The sequence below is a fragment of the Hippopotamus amphibius genome, chromosome 10, assembly GCF_030028045.1.
Source record: "Hippopotamus amphibius kiboko isolate mHipAmp2 chromosome 10, mHipAmp2.hap2, whole genome shotgun sequence".
Classification (NCBI taxonomy): domain Eukaryota; kingdom Metazoa; phylum Chordata; class Mammalia; order Artiodactyla; family Hippopotamidae; genus Hippopotamus; species Hippopotamus amphibius.
The window spans coordinates 47,623,150-47,639,442 of NC_080195.1; the positions used below are offsets into that span (position 1 = coordinate 47,623,150).

At 43.6% G+C, this 16,293-nt stretch overlaps 3 pseudogenes across 1 annotated transcript in view; all 3 read left to right on the forward strand.

The window, feature by feature from the left end:
- The first annotated feature begins 148 nt into the window (after positions 1–148).
- LOC130830679 (5S ribosomal RNA) lies at positions 149–267 on the forward strand (annotated as a pseudogene).
- Positions 268–1,477: 1,210 nt separating this feature from the next.
- Positions 1,478–1,596, forward strand: LOC130830645 (5S ribosomal RNA; annotated as a pseudogene).
- A 1,023-nt stretch (positions 1,597–2,619) lies between these two features.
- Positions 2,620–16,293, forward strand: part of LOC130829915 (cyclin-Y-like protein 1) — a 41,508-nt pseudogene continuing 27,834 nt past the window's right edge. Inside the window, exons 1-3 of the transcript XR_009047671.1 lie at positions 2,620–2,846; positions 11,448–11,522; positions 13,385–13,419. The product of XR_009047671.1 is annotated as a cyclin-Y-like protein 1 (transcript). The remainder of the gene's footprint in view (positions 2,847–11,447; positions 11,523–13,384; positions 13,420–16,293) is intronic.

Here is a 16,293-nt window from a genome sequence, read left to right on the forward strand (position 1 = left end):
GTTTGCGTAATGGTTTTGTTGCTGTTTTTGATAGGTGCTTTTCTTTTGTGTTTCCCACTCCGAGAAATTGCTTTAGCGCTTGGTGGAGGGCTGGTTTGGTGGTGCTGAATTCTCTGAGCTCTTGAGGCCGCGGGCGGCGCCCGTCACCGTCTATGGCCATAGCACCCTGAAAGCAGGCGATCGCGTCTGATCCGGGAAGCTAAGCAGTGTCGGGCCTGGTTAGTACTTGGATGGGAGACCGCCTGGGAATACCGGGTGCGGTAGGCTTTTGGGCCCGCCCCCTGCGGGGCATCCCACCCCACTGCGTTCTGTGGAGGGTCGCCTGGTCCCGGGCTCGGCTGCTGTCGGGGGGCGGGGCAAGGGTGGTGTGGGCAGCGCCAAGGGGCGGGGCCGACGCGCGGGTTGCTCCCAGTGGCTTTGGGCCGGTTGGTGACAGACAGGCAGCAGGGGCGGCCGGGACCCAGGCTGCGCGGCGTCTAGGCCCGCTGCAGCGCCCAGAGGACCGGGCGCCCCAGGCCCAGCCGCCTCCGGGGCCACGGCTCTGTGAGCTGCGAGCGCGATCGGGGGCGGGGCGCCGAGCGAGGGCTTCCAGCCTGCAGAGGGACGCCCGCCCTGGGCAGGGAGGGCGCCCGGACACCTCCGCACCACCTGGGCGGGCAGCGGGGCCCTGCCGGGCCCGCTGGCTGGAGCGTCTTCGCAGACGCAGGCGCAGTAGAAGCAGCGACGCGCGAGCTCTTTTGTGTGTGTGTTTGGCTTTAAAGATCTTTTATTGAGATGCAGTTAACAGACAATGGGCATCATATATTTAGAGTGTAAAACTTGGTAGCCCAGTCACCCCATTCATTCCCCCCCCCCCCCAACCCTCCCCGGTTTCCCCACTTGGTGTTCATGTGTTTGTTCTCTCCATCGGTGTCTCTATCTCTGCCTTGCATTTCCTTTCATAGTTGTTGGCATTTGCCCCAGGGATGGAGGCGCTCCTATATTGCGTGCCTATATATTTGTGTCATCTCCTCTTCTTGGATGGATCCCTCGATCTTTATGTCACGTCCTTTCTTGTCTCTTGTAACAGTGTTTACTTTAAGGTCTGTTTTATCTGATGTGGGTATTGCTACTGCAGCTTACTTTTGATTTCCATTGGCATGGAATACGTTTTCCCATGCCCTCACACTCAGTCTTTGTGTGTCCCGAGGTCTGAAGTGGGGCTCTGGCAGACAGCATGTATATGGGTCTTGTTTTTGTATCCACTCAGCCAGGCTGTGTCTTTTCGTTGGTGCCTTTAGGCCCTTTACATTCAAGGTAATTATGGATGTGTATGTTCCTGTTACCGTTTGCGTAATGGTTTTGATGCTGTTTTTCGTAGGTGCTTTTCTTCTCGTGTGCTTCTCACTTATTGAAGTTGCTTTAGCGCTTGGTGGAGGGCTGGTTTGGTGGTGCTGAATTCTCTGAGCTCTTGAGGCCGCGGGCGGCGCCCGCCACCGTCTATGGCCATAGCACCCTGAACGCGCCCGATCTCGTCTGATATCGGAAGCTAAGCAGTGTCGGGCCTGGTTAGTACTTGGATGGGAGACCGCCTGGGAATACCGGGTGCAGTAGGCTTTTGGGCCCGCCCCCTGCGGGGCATCCCACCCCACTGAGCTCCGTGGCGGGTCGCCGGGTTACAGGCTGGGCGGCTGTGGGGGGGCGGGGCAAGGGTGGTTTGGGCAGCGCCAAGGGGCGGAGCTGACGCGCGGGTTGCTCCCAGTGGCTTTCGGCTGGTTGGTGACAGGCAGGAGGGGCGGCCGGGACCCAGGCTTCGCGGCGCCTAGGCCTGCCGCGGCGCCCAGAGGACCGGGGGCCCTGGGCCCCGCTTCCTCTGGGGCCACGGCCCTGTTAGCATCGAGCGCGATCGGTGGCGGGGGCGCCGAGCGCGGGCCTTGGACCTGCAGAGGGGGGCCCGCCCTGGGCTGGGAGGGCACCCGGACACCTCCGCCCCATCCGGCCTCCCCCGGGGCCTCTGCTCCCCTGCCTGGGCGGGCAGCCGGGCCCTGCCGGGCCCGCTGGCTGGCGCATCCTCGCAAGATGTAGGCGCGTGATGAATGGACCGCGAGTCCGGGGTGCACCTCTCGCGGGGCGGAGCAGCAGCGGTGCGGGGGCGGGGCATTATGAGTCACGTGCCTGCACTCTGAGGGCGCTGGGAGCGGACTCTAGTTGTGATTGGTGCGTCGTAACTTTGTGACCGAAGGAGGCGTTCCCGTTGCTAGGGGCCGGCCAGGCCAGCGGCTTTCAGTTGGAAGGGGCGGTGGAAGAAAGAGGAGCTGCGGCCGTGCTCTCTGTGGGCAGTGGCTGCACGTCTCAGCGCTTCTCCAGTCCCCCCCTCTTTTAAATAAGCTGGTCTGGTCGCTGCCCTCACAGACTAGTTGGTTCCGGGGAGGCGGCGGCGGAGGTCTGGCCGGGACTCGGCGCCGGGGCAGACGAGTGAGCGGCGGGCAAGGCCGCTTCTACATTCGCGGCCCAGCCCCGGCATAGCCCGTGGCTGCCGGTGCCCGCCGCGCCCTTGTTGAGGGAGGGGGCGGCTGCTGAGCGTGGTGGAGTTGGGGGACAAGCCGAGGCGGCGGCGGCGGCGAGGAGCGGAGGCGCCCCATGGGGAACACGCTGAGCTGTTGCGTGTGCCCCAATGCCAGCCCCAAGTTGGGCTGGCGCAAGGGGTGGGCGAAGCTGGACGATGTGTCTGAGGTCTATGAGGTGGCGGCCGGGGCCGCGGTGGCTGTAGCGCTGGCGCCAGCTGCCGTGGACCCTGCCAAGTTGGACTTGGGAAGGCGGCGAAGGCCACCACCTGCAGCACAGCAGCAAGCGGGAGATGCCCGAAGGTAAGAAGCGGAGGGCGCGCCTTGCCCCTCGCGGGGTTGGCGCTGTCGCCTCTCGGGCTTCTCTCTGGCGCCCGCCGCTCGCAGCGTCCCCCGGGAGGGAGCCGCCGCCTAAGGCTTCTTCGTGCCCCGAGCTGGCTCTCCCAGGGCTGGGCACCGGGGACAAGGGCTGGCTCTGTCTGGAGTCCCCACCACATATTCTTTCCCCGTCGCGTCCGGCCAGTCTCCTTCCCTCTTCGCTACCCGAACGCCCAATTCTTTCCCCCATTCCCATTTCCCAGCCGGGCCTGAGACCCTCCCATCTGCGGCCCTTCTTGAACTCCATAGGAAAGAAGATGGGGGGGAGGGGGGCTTAAAATAACTGGGAACGATGTGAAATGTTACTTCCAGGACTGCAGAGAATAGGTTTTTTTTTACCCTAAGGAGACCCCCACGGGAGTTCTGATTACTTTAAAATTCCCACTTTGACACAAATATGTCTTCAGCCCCACAGCCTTCATTAACCGACTTCATTTACACGTTGCCTGTTCTAAGGGAGGGGTGGAGTGGCTCCTGAGACTGTTGGTCAAAAGTTTCAAAGGAGAGAAAACAAATTCGATTGTAATTCGTAATATAAAGGTTTGGGAGTTAAGATGCCTTTTCCTGCAGGAAAGTGTTTCCATGGCACCCCCCCCCCCCCCCCCCAGTAGAATCCTATTCAACTTGAACCGTTTCAGGTAAAAGTTCTGAAGACTAAATGGCTGGGAGGTGGGCGGGTTGTCAGGGAGGAGAGGAGAGAGGAAAAGTTTTTTTTTTTGCCTCCAGAATTTTGGAAAGGGGTGGCTGTAGGTTAAAAGAAAAAATTCTGGGTAACACAGTGGCGATGTTAAAGCCCCACTGGCCCCTTTGTTTCATTTAAATGCCAGAGATTATTTCATAAAGGAAATGTCTCATAGCTCTTGTGTTTAAATTTTAGTTGTCTTTACGTAATTTCTTTAAAAGTTAGACTGATGAAGCCTGTGGATTCATCCATATGATGGACATGGCTTTGTAAGTGGGAGGTACTCCCTTTTCCGAATAGTCAGATAGTGTGAAATAATGAACAAATGATGTGAATTAATTGTAGCTTTAAACACAAATCATGTAAGTCCTTGTGAAAACTGCTCTCCTTGTTACTGTAAGGTAAGCCTCTAAGTGATTTTAAAAAACTAGCATGGGATGAGAGGCCAAAATTTAATTCTTTTAAGATTTACAACATTTTTTCATGTGTATTTCACTTGGCCCTTCCATCTACAAATAAGGCCCGTGTATATTTTCCCTGTGTTGCGGATGAAGAAGCCAAGACCTAGAGATCTGAAATGACGATGTAACACGGCTACTCAACAGAAGAGACAGACTTGGGAGGTGATAGATACACCAAATTCAGTTCTTGGGGTGCTTAAAAAACTGTTTAGAGTGCACCTTCTATTTTATAATTTATCCATAAGGTAGGCCTATCTCAACTTACTCCAGTTTTGATTCTTTCCATTCAAATTTATGGTACACAACTCAGAAGCAACATTTACCTCTTCATTCTATGTCTGTACATTCATTACAATGGATATGACTAAAAGTAGAAGTCGTGAAATAGCCTAAATTTACCAGTCAAGTAAACACGTTGATATATTTTAAAGAGTTTGTTCTGGTGACCTCCAGTGGAAGCCGAGAATGCCCTGGACAGAGGGGCATTAGAAGAAGCTGGTAAGCAGGCAGGTAAGGAAGGTACTAAGCATTTAGAATACGACTAAGATAGGGAAAGAGTGCTAGAAACTGAGAAATACCTACTTGGCTATAAAACATGTTGGCTTTTCTTCAATGAAGAATTACTTGGTTACTTAAGACAGAATCATACGTAAATGATGCTCTTGTCTTGTTTTTCAGAAACATTTGGGAAGAACATGATTTGTTCAAGCCATTTCAAAGCAATAGCTCCTAAGAACCTAGTATAGATTTCAGATAGACTCAAAGGAATGTTTTTACTACCTTGTCTTTAACAGTGTGTCTAATATAACTGATGGTAATGTCAGTAATAAAAAGTAAGATGCTACGGTCTTATTATCTGATTTATTCTTATTCATCAACTTTTCATAGAGCCTTTCTGTTCCGACCTTAGGAGCTTTGCTAGTTCTGTGGTGAAAGGTGCTGTCTCAAGTGACTCCTTCCTCCCATCCTCCAGAGGAGTGGGTAGGGAAGGAATTGGCAATATGATGTGGAGAAACCTCTGAGCAACAGATCTTTCCTCTTTCCAGTAGCTGTTTTAAACACTTTATTTTCTTTTACTTTTTTTGTTGACAGTATTAATAAACAGTTGATGTAAAAGATTTAGAAAATAAGGAAAAGTCATTCACTCATACTAGAATATCCAGAATTTTTATTAATATTTTGGTGTTGATTCTTCCTGAACCTTTTGTATGCATATACACATAACATTGTGTTTATTTTACAAAAAGGAGATTGTTCTTTATGTGCCACTTTGTAACTTTCTGTTATAAAGGAAAGTATTGATGTGACGCTCCTAGAGGTGTGCTGACATCTAGAGAGAGCTCCAGGATGCATTTGCATGCAATTGCAAGTAGCTCTACTGCCTGCCTTTTACCAGCTGTTTCCTGTGCCACTGAATGGTTGGGGCATCATTCATTTATCCACCCTTTATGGTTGGGCATCTTTTATCATCTCCTTATAATGCTTTATTCTGGGGACACCAAGAAAAACTGATGCATTGTATTGATACTTCCCTATAGAATTCTGATGATACACATTGTCTTATGACTGAATTAAATTCATAGGGTCATTTTGTAGTTAAGGTATTTTAACATTAAGTGTGCTTCTCCCAAATTAAAGTTACCATTGATTTTTCACTAAACATTAGATTTCCTCTTTTAGGTTTTTGTGGTTCTTGGTAACCTCTCTCATGTCTTTGATTCATTCTGAGTAACTCAACTACTACTCTAAGAGATCTAAAATTAATGCTGGTCTTAGGTGACAGACCCATCAAAAGACATTTTGCATTAGAAGAAATCTTAGATGATGTGGGAAAATTGGGAAACGTCAGTGGTTTTGGGTACACTGAAACAGATGAGTATCGGCACCATTCCAGAGGCAGGGCAAACAGTGGTTAAACAAGACAAAACCTGTATTCTAACTCAGGCCCTTCCTTTCTAGCGGTGCGTAGGGGCTGACAACACAAGCATAATATCAGGTAGTGAGACCCTGAGAAGAAAGAAAATGAGGGTCATGGACTGGGGAGGAGGACCGTTTTACATGGGGTGGTTAAAGACAGCTGCTCTCCTTACGTGACCTGTGAGGGAGGGAGCCATGTGAGGATGCGGGAGAAGGGGCTTCTCTGCAGCTCCTCAGAAGGGAATACGCTTGGTGCACGCAAAGGACCGAAAAACACGAGTGACTGCAGCTAAGTGAAAGAATGTGGGAGGAATGTAGGGGATTGAGACCTTGTATGCCTAGTGGGCCTTGAGGAAAAAAGATGGATTTTAGTCTAATTGTAATGGGAAACCATTGAAGGATTATATGCAGGGGAATGATGTTAATTCCTAAAACAAGGGAGGGAGGTTGGGGAGGGTGGAGGGAGATCAGACCAGCGTCTGTGTGAAGATAGATGGTAATGCAGGCAAGAGTGGAAGGAAGCAAGGAGACCGGTTAGGCTGGTGCTACTGCCTGTGTTCAGGTGAGAGAGCCAACAGTGACTTGAACAAAAACTTGATACTAATAATGGCCTAAAATAGGCTGAGTTGAAGAAATTGAGTGAATCTAAAAGTCGGTTAACAACGGTGTGAATGGGACAAGTCACAGAAAAAGAAACACATATAACCTTTAAACATATCCTCACACATAAGAGAAATGCAAAATACAATTACTATAGTTTCTCTCCTGTTGGGAGAAAATGTAAAAACTTGGCACTGCCTTCTTTGGTGAGACTGAAGAAAGTTACATTCATGTATTGCTAGTGGAAGTGTGAAATGGTTCAACCTCATGAAGGGGAAGTTGACACAATCTCATTGAATCCAGAGATCCCACAAAAGGAATTTATAATGAAGCTATATCTCACAAATATGAAACCACATATTCACAAACTTTGGTTGCATTTCTTCAATAACACAATATTGGAGATAATTCAAGTGTCCAGTAAAGGACTGGTAAAATAAACTGGCACATGCACACCGTGAAGAATTAGGGGGCTCTCCTGCTGTGACTTGATCTCCAGGAGATGTTATAGGAAAAAAGCAAGGAAAGCATATACAGTAATTTCCATGACAGCAGCAGGAGAAATAATATGTATTTGCTTATTTAAGAACAAAAAAACCCAAGGAGTAATTCCTGCTGGTTGTGTGACTGTTCACCCCTTTTCCTTTAGTTGGTAGTCAAAGCACTGTTTGCTTAAGACGGTATTTGGGTGGGCATGATGAGTGGACATACACTTTCCTGTGGAATGCTAAATGTTCGCTTTTTGCTTTTGAGTTAATTTGTGAAAGCTTTGTTTTGTCATTTATTGTGCTTTATGTAGTATATGGATTGCTCTTGCATTTCATTTGAAACGTTCTTACCATGCTCTGAGTTAGGGAGTGTAGGAATTCTTCTCTGAGGTATACATTGAGTTGTCCAAGGTGATAAAAATGAGTCTTGAGAGATCAGGACTGTAAATTCCAAATATACAGCCTAGAGGAACAGAATTTATTTGATGCCATTATGTGAGCTTCTTTGGAATACTGCCTTTTTTCTCACCCCCCTTTTTCTGTTTTAGTGTGTTAAAGTAATAAAACTCTAGAGTTGAAACAGTTACATTGCATAATGTGAAATGAAATGAAGGTACCTTACAACCCAGAAAGGTTCTTAAAAGTCCAAGCAACTGAGTAAAATGCTCTTTGGAAATATGCAAAGCCAGGTATACTTACCTATATGTCACCTCTCAGTCATGATCACTAACACACTGATTGAGGATTAAAATAAGGCGAGAGTGAGAACCAAGGTAGAGGCAGATACAGAAGCAGTTGGAAACCAGAGTTGGGAAGTTTGGAAGCCAGGATTGTCAGAAGCTGGAAAAGCAGGAGCAAGGCTTGGGCGAGCAGTAGACTGGCAGGTGCAGGAGCCTGTTGTGTGCCCTCTGGTGAGGCAGCCCAGCTCAGGGCTGGCTGGCAGGAACTCCCTGACTGGGGTGGACAGTGTGGACTCAAAGGGATGAAATCATCAGTTTACATGGTAATTGTAAGAGTTGTAATGTTTGTATTATGAGCCATAAAACTAATACACTGTGCAGTATAGGGATGCTAGGGCAGTTGAGTAAACACAGTAAATCTTTAAGGAACCTGGTGCCCAGCAGTTGGCCCAGAAACTGTTTAATTGGAATATATTGAAATCAATATGTTGAAAGTAGTCTTTTTCTGAAATATGGTGCTTCTGTCAGATGATTTCTTGGTCACGTCCCTCTCCCTCTAATATTTTGACGAAGGAAAAATTATTTATTGACAGTTTGATAGCATAATTTAAACACTTTTAGCCTTCAGGAATGCATATCATTTGTTTTAAATTGCCTATATTTTCACACGTTTAATATCTGCAGTTGAGATGGATCTGAAAACGGATAGAATCTTAGACTGGAGGAGAAGCAGTATTCAGTGTCAATGGTGTTTTGCAGGTTTCCTCTGAGGAATGTTTACATTAAGACCCGAGTTTAATTTTTTTTAATACTTTTTCTACATCGACCTATCATGCTGTCAAATAAGTTACACTTCAAATTGATAATACAAGAGTGATGGGTCTTAAAATGCAATTTAAATCACAACCCCAATCATTAGCTCAGGAATATTTCTTCTGGATTAAACTATTCTTAGAGGTGTCTAAAGAAATAATTTTAGGAAGAATTCACATATAAAATGCACAGTAATTTCCTGAAATCTCTCTAAACTTGTGTGTGGGTGTGTGTGTGTGGTGGTGGTTGGGGGGCGGGGATGAGCGGGATGGTGGGTGGTAATGCTTTGCTTACTATGTTGGCAGTCTTACCCTGTGATAGTGAAGAGTAGTAGGTTTCATCATAGTCTCCTTAGGTTCTTGGGAAGACAGTTAATGAGAGTGCAGAAATAGTGTAAGTATGAGTTTACTGTCTAATGGCTTATGTTACACAGTAAAGATGCAACCGTTGGGGTGGAGAGCACTTGTTAGAACAGGAAGACCTAAATTGTACACTAATTAGAGCTTTTTTTTTAATGTGTAAGAAAAGCAACTAAAAGTAATGGTTGTGAATTTATGGGTTAAGTTTTAAACAGAGCATCGTTTTGGCTCAGATTTTTGTTCATGATATTTGTTAAAGGAACGAGCAAGTGACTTTTAGCTTTCCCCACCTTTATTGTGATCATCTGTACTGCTGATGAACCAGGTCTCCTTCAGTTGCAGGTTAAAGAAAATCGATCTCAGAACAGCTTACATTTTTAAAAAAGTACTGACTTGTAGAACCAGAGTTCACGGAGTAAGTTAAGCACTGCTTGACCAGGAGTGAAAGTGATCTCCTGAGAGCCTGTCTCCGTTCTGCTTTCCTCTCTTGATGTCTCCTGAAAAGGCTTTCCCCTCGTGATAGCAAGAGGAGTGTCTGGCAGCTCCAGACTCGCTGAGGATCCTGGAGCACAGCTCTGCCTTTGTCTGTTTTCTTGGGAAGTCCCAGGACAGCTGTGATCCGCCAGTCCTTGGTCATGTGCCCATGTTTGAACCCCCTAGGATAGATTAGGGGCGTGCCAGCTTTTTTCTGGTCACTTGGGCTAAGTTTGCTTTGTTCTGCATGTTGTCATTTCTTTTATCCCAGCCTTCTTGATTTCTGTATTTAGATCCATCGTAGCACATCTTGGGGGGGAGGGGGCAGGGGGTGGGGGTGTTGCTAAAACTTGCTTCTGTTTGATTCTGGCCCTTACTTTTCCTGGTCTACCATTGAAAATTGTTAAGTTTTACCATGCCATAGACACTGATAAAATAATTTGGCTACTTTGCAAACATTTCTGCTCATGTTTTAGATTCAAATGTAGTCTATTTACTTTCTTTTTGGTACAGGTAAGTAGTCATGAATCCTTTCAGAAGCCTTAGGTTAGAGGCAGCTGTGAAAGTCTCTGCCTGTCACTTTGTGGACAACTGAAATTTATTTTCCCATTGTCTCAGTTTTCAAATATGTAGGGGAAAAACTTTAAAATAATTTAATGGGTCTTTTACATAAAAATGTTGAATGAATTATTTTCTCGAAAAGCAGCTTACCAAACTTCAAATTCAGTGAAGGAATTTTCCTGAAGAACAAAGCAGTTGGTTTAGCTGTAAATTTCTAATGCTGGCAGTAACATTAAAATGGATGGCTCAGATTCCTGCTAAACTGGGAAGTCCCAAATTTCTGTTCGTGCCAAATTCTTTTTTGGGGGAAATGGGATTCTAGGTAAACAAATTTGTGAAATACTGGGGTTAGACAGAATTCACTACTAGACTGCTTAGTTTTTAATATATCAGTGTGTATTCTTTTGACTCTCTGAGAGTCGGGGATATAGTGTATTTCACTTTGACCACCAAATCCCTCTTCAAAAAATAAAACAGTTATTATGTGGTTTGGGAAATATTGCCTTAACCATTACTCTTTCTCTGAATCTTGGTCCAGTTTCTTAAAAGATGGGTTAAGTGGTTTGAGATGGACTTTGCTGAGGAAATGTCGTAGGGCTTTTATATTTATTTGTTTGTTTGAAACCATAAGCTTACGATCCTGTGTGGTGGCTGGCACTTGTTTTGTATTTCTGCCTAAATAGAAGACTATCCCGCCTTGGTGCAAGGTGGACTGCAGGCAGACCCACCTTTTTACGTAGGTATGGCTGAAATTTTTTCCAAGTAGCCTTATGATCTGCTCCAGAAAGTACTCTTCTTGAAGCCCCAAATTAATCATGCGGCATGGAATGAAGAAGTGAGAGTTTAGCTTTGGAAATAGAGGGCAAAGTTAAAAATCACTATCATGGAAGTGTTCCTGTAGATTAGAACATTGAACTTTTATGTAGTCCTCTTCAATCTGCCATGATGAATAGCCCCCACGTAAACCACAGCCACCTAAATGAGTTCATTTGTTGAATGGTGTTAGAATTAGCCATTTGATTGTCTGAAGACCATTTGCCAAAAGCAACTCGCTATTTTTTGGCATATTTGATATGTTGAGCTGGTATCTGACAATAGTTGGCCACAGCATAGTTTGCTTCTTGAGACTGTTCCTGGAATGTGCTAGTAATATCATCTTAAAAGGAGGGTGACTGAATTTTTAATTGATAAGTAGGAGGGGAGTCACATATATGATTCATCTAAAAGTAGCATCGATTATTTAGGTGCAAGTTAAGAAAAGTGTAAGTCATAGCCATGGTTTTATTCCACCTGTATGGAGAGTTTCTACAATTTTTCTGTTTCCCAATAGAATTTTTATATTGTTGGCTTTAACTAAAAGTGCCTTTTTGTCATTACTAAAAGCTCTTCTCAAGACTATTAAAAGTGATTGAAATCAGTGTGTAGCTATTTTAAAAATCATGTATTTTTCTACTCAACTGAATTATCACACCTTTTTCTCTTCCTACACAGATTTTGCTTAGGAATCAAACCCTTCTGACCAGCCAAGGGCAAGCACAATTTTCCGGAGCAAATCTCAAACGGATGGTAAGACACTGGTTTTTTTTCCCTGAGCAAAAGATTGAAAACGGTTTTTGTTTTGTATTATGGGAAGGATTTAGAAGAACTCTTACAATGGTTTAAATGTTTCATTTTTTTTCATGTATTCACTCATCTTATTTTAATATATGATGATTCAGTGTCCTTTAGTTGTCACTGTTTTAGTGAGGAGAACACTTAAACCATCTGTCGATACATTTTGCCACTTCTTTATCAACATAGCCAACCGGCCCCATGATTTAGATGGGGTCTGTTTCTCCATGATACTTTGTTCTTTCCCCCTTGCTCCAAAGAGCACACGTGTTAAAGATGAGTGATAGGGTTTAGGTCAGAGTTAGGTTTTCATTTGATCAAATCCAAAACATCAGTTGTTATACATGGGAATTGAGTCTTGTGATTCTGGCTCTGTTTTACAGAGTGCTCACCCAGATGAGCGTATCTCACATCCAGATTTATGCTACGCAGAACTTTGAAGCTATTCAAAACTTTCTCATCCTAATGTAGTGCTGTGCCAGGGTAATCAGAGCAACATGCCTTATGGGGTTTCACAGAAGATTATCCTCAGCATGTGAAACTCATGTAAATTTCCTGTGTCGTGCTTGTTTTAAGAGGAGAATCAGAACTGTAGAATTTTTGGCATTCCTGGTTGCCTTCCTTAATGTTATGTTAAATCCTAGTTTATTTGCCAAAAAGCCATCCATGACCAACTTTTTCAGTTGATGACCAGAGCAGAAATACAAGTGAACCTTCCATAACATTTGAAGTGATGCAGCACCGTAAAAAATGGCGTTTTCTTTGTTTCCCCATTAGATGGCTGGTTTTTAGGAAAGGGTATAACTCAGGAACAGCCAGGTGGAAGAGATGCAGAGGGCCAGGCACAGGGACAGGGCGCAGAGCTTTCATGCCATCTCCGAGGGCACCACATGTTCACCAGCTTGGAAGCTCCTAGGGTTTTTAACTTGGCATTTTTCCAGTGTGTGTACTTTGTCTTGAGACAATCATTTCTGGTTAGGATTGCTCTATTTCTCAGTTTCTTCCAGAGCCATGAGCTGCTCACATGTAGAGAGACTGTGGAGACAGTAAAAGAAAAGTGGCCGGCCCCGTGCCCATCTCTCTCTTCAGTCTTAAAGAATTTGTGCCTGTAATGCCCATCCTGAGTTAAAGGGGGTGGTGTGGGAAAGAGTGTGGCCCAAGACCCTCTTTGACCTTTTATTCTCCTGGCCTTTGTTGGAGCAAAACAGTTTTGTGTGCTGTAGATAATGTTCAGTTAGGTTAGCACACTCATTTTAAAATTTAAATTTAAGATAGGTTACTTTCCAGTTGTGTAAAGACCCATATATTTTTTCAGTAAGGTATTTGAGTAGGTTACCAATAAGTGATTCAGGATGCTTCCAGGGATACTAGTGCATTTAGAGATGAGTGCCTGGCCAACTGGTTCTTCGAGTTGTCATCTGTTAGATGCTGGTAATTAAAGTAAGCTGTGTGTAAATGTAGAATTAGAATACACTACTGAATAGTAGTCCAGCTGTGCAGCAGAGTAAATTTTTGCATTAGCTACATTTCTCACCTGGCCTAATTTGCTTTGTTCTTTTCCTTTGTAAATGGAGTCTTTCATTTGTCCCTAATACAGAATATCTGTTAGGTCAAAAAGTAAAACTAAGTTTTTAGATTTTATTTATAGCACTCATCTTGCTGGGTGATTTAAATTATATATTCTGTTGGAAATTATTTTAGAAAATAAAATGGAATTTTATCTCATTCTGCTATTGGTAATCCGTCGGATAGTGACTACTTTTATTTTTCTGTGGCATTTGTATCAGAATTCATCAGTTAATTTTTTTTATTCTTAGTGCGAGAAAAGGGGAAGAGCAACCATCTAAACCATGTAAGTAAACAGTTGCAAAGTGAAGAAATTAATGGTTTGAATTAAAAATGTCTGCCATGAATCCTGAAAAATGTGATGGATCCAGTACTGTTAGCGTGGACCTCTTTTTTGTAGATTTTCTAGCTCTCTTTTCCTAATTATCCAATGTATGCAGGAAAGTCTTTGACTTAGTAGTGCCCATTTTTTAAGGATTCTGACATTCAAGTTAAATTTCAGTAATATGGTTGTGGTATAAAGATCTGCCTTAAATTCTTTTGCCTTAATCTTTTGATCTTATTTTTTTAACCAAAGTAATAAATGTGTAATAGGTAAGTTAATTTTTAGCACTGTCCATTAACCTCTTGTCATAGCAGGTGAACGCTTAGCTTCCTCACTCCACCATGACCTTATTTCCCTCCCTCTGTTCCTTCAACATGTATCAGTTTTTATGAAATCAGAATCAATGTTTACATTATTAAGACTGTGAATATTATGTATTGCTGAACCATATAGTTCTATGACTGTGCCTCCTCCTTGTACACCATTCTTTTTCTTAAGTATTAATGACATTTGAGCACTTCTGCACTTCTCCAGGATACTCCAGTCCCCCTCTTCCTAGCCAATGTGATCTCATACAGCTCCCTGGCCAGTCTCCCTGCTTTGACATCCTTCATTTCTTCTGTGGAATTAATTTCCTGACTGTATTCACTTGCCTGTTTTCTAACAGCTGTTTTTTTCCCCAAATGTTGTAACATTTGTCACATGCCTATCAAAAGTATTTTCCATCTGCTAAGCCACATCTGTTCCATTTTTTCCTTGAAGACGCTCTTCTCCAACCTTTTGTCTTCCTACTCCCATATAGACTAGTTTTCCCAGGCTCTGTGTCTCTTTTCCTGGGATATCTGTGAGAAGTCATCTGGGATCTCACATAACTGCTCTCTTGTGTCGGGTGCCTGATGTCCTAGATTCTATGTTTCCCTCTGTCTTGTTATACTCCCTTGTTTACTGGACACATTTTTCTGGGGAAAGGGCACATGAGCAGAAATTTTATAGAGATCTAGCCTCTCTGAAACTCCTGTTTGATAAAGTATAGAATTCTAGGTTGAAACTAATTTTTGCAGTTCTAAAGACATTTCCCTCTTCTTCTCATTGACAGTGTTGCTCTTAAGTCTGTCAACATATGATACATTGTACGTTATCGGTTTTAGTCATTTTCCCCCATCCCTTCCTTCTCTGGAACCTTTTAGTACCTTCTCTCCCTGGAATTTTGAAATTTCATAATATGGTTTGGTATAGACCTTTTTTGTGTGTTTCTTTGATATTTTCTGGTTTTTTTTTTCCTGGATTCCTATTATTCAGATGTTGGAAGTCCTAGAGCAGTATTCCTGTACAGATCTCTAATTAATTTCTTTCCCCTTCTGTTTTGCATTTTGTCTTTTTGTCCCACTTACTGGAGATTTCCTTGACTATACTCTAATCCTATCGAATATATTGTTTTGTCTACCTTATTTTTATAGAGTTCTTACATCCTGTCATTCTTTTTTTTTTCACTGATGCAATTTCTCGTCTTTCTGTGGATGTTTAAGATATTTTTTTAAAGTTTTCACTTACTTCTGAATTTTATCACTCTCATCAATTCCTTCTCCCTGTTTTGATCTCTTCCTTGTTGGGGCCTTCCCTCAAATGTGTGGTGGGCCCTGACTGTTTGTAAAGACCTAATTGGAAGCATCACTGGAAGGATTTGGGGGACCACGCCTCTGAATTGTGAGCCTGCTTTGGTTTCTGGAAGGCAGATTGACTTTCTTGTTCCTGTCGCAGTCATTCTCTGTAGGTACCAAGGTTGTGCTTCCTCTCTCCTGCCATGTCAGTTACCACTGCTTTATGTAGCCTTTTCATCTTTCAAATGTTAAAAATCATCTGCTGTCTTTATCCTGTGTTATGTATAGCCTTTATAGCATTTTTTAAAAATGCCTTTAATTCTAATGAGATGATATCTCTGAAGGAAGGGGAAGAGGAAATAGATTTGTGGTCAGTCCACTCAAACTTAGATTTATACTTTGAATATAGGTTCTACGTTTACAGTTTTAATTCAATATAATGATATTAATTCAGACAATATGTTTGATTATACCTTAATTAAAATATTGTACTTTTCTGCTAAGGCCTTTATTAAGAATTTAATTCAAACCACTCACCATACCGTATTGTTCATTAATGTGCAACATAGATGGAATATTATGTGTGAAGTATTACAAATTTTTAAGTTAAAGTCATTGATTCTTAATAAACATATCCAAAACTTGTGAAAAGGGGGAGGACAAAAGTGACCTTTAGCTTTATTTTTTTAATGGGTTGAAGTCAGAGGCATTAGGCACACAGTGAGAAGAGTCTTTGGGTTGGGGGCAGGATTTCAGCAGTTTTGGGGGTTGTCACTAGCCTTCTAGGTATGATTATTTTTTCGTCTTTGCCATTAAACCTGAAGTCTACTAAGCAACCCTTTCCCCTTGTAAAGATTGTAAAACTCCATGTATTCTGTCCTGAGTGAAGATAAATACTGTTCTTCAGCAACCAGTTGAAATAATACCTATGAACATTAAACTGTCAGTAGCTGTTGGATTTTTTTTTTTTTTTTGGATTTGAATTTTATATCCTTATGTGTGTCCGTGTAGTTTATTGAGGTTTTGAGCCAGCAGTGGTAAGGCTCTAATCATAAAGGACAGTTATCTTAAATTTTCAAGCAAGATGAGAGGAAAGTAACCTGCTGGCAGGTAATATATCCAGGCTTTGCTCAGAGGCTTTAATTCTGCCATCCTTCAGTGAATACTCGATGCTAAAAAGTTGGAATAGCTTTGGGAGTAGGCCTGCGGAAGTGTTTCTTTGGTAGGATCGAGCCAG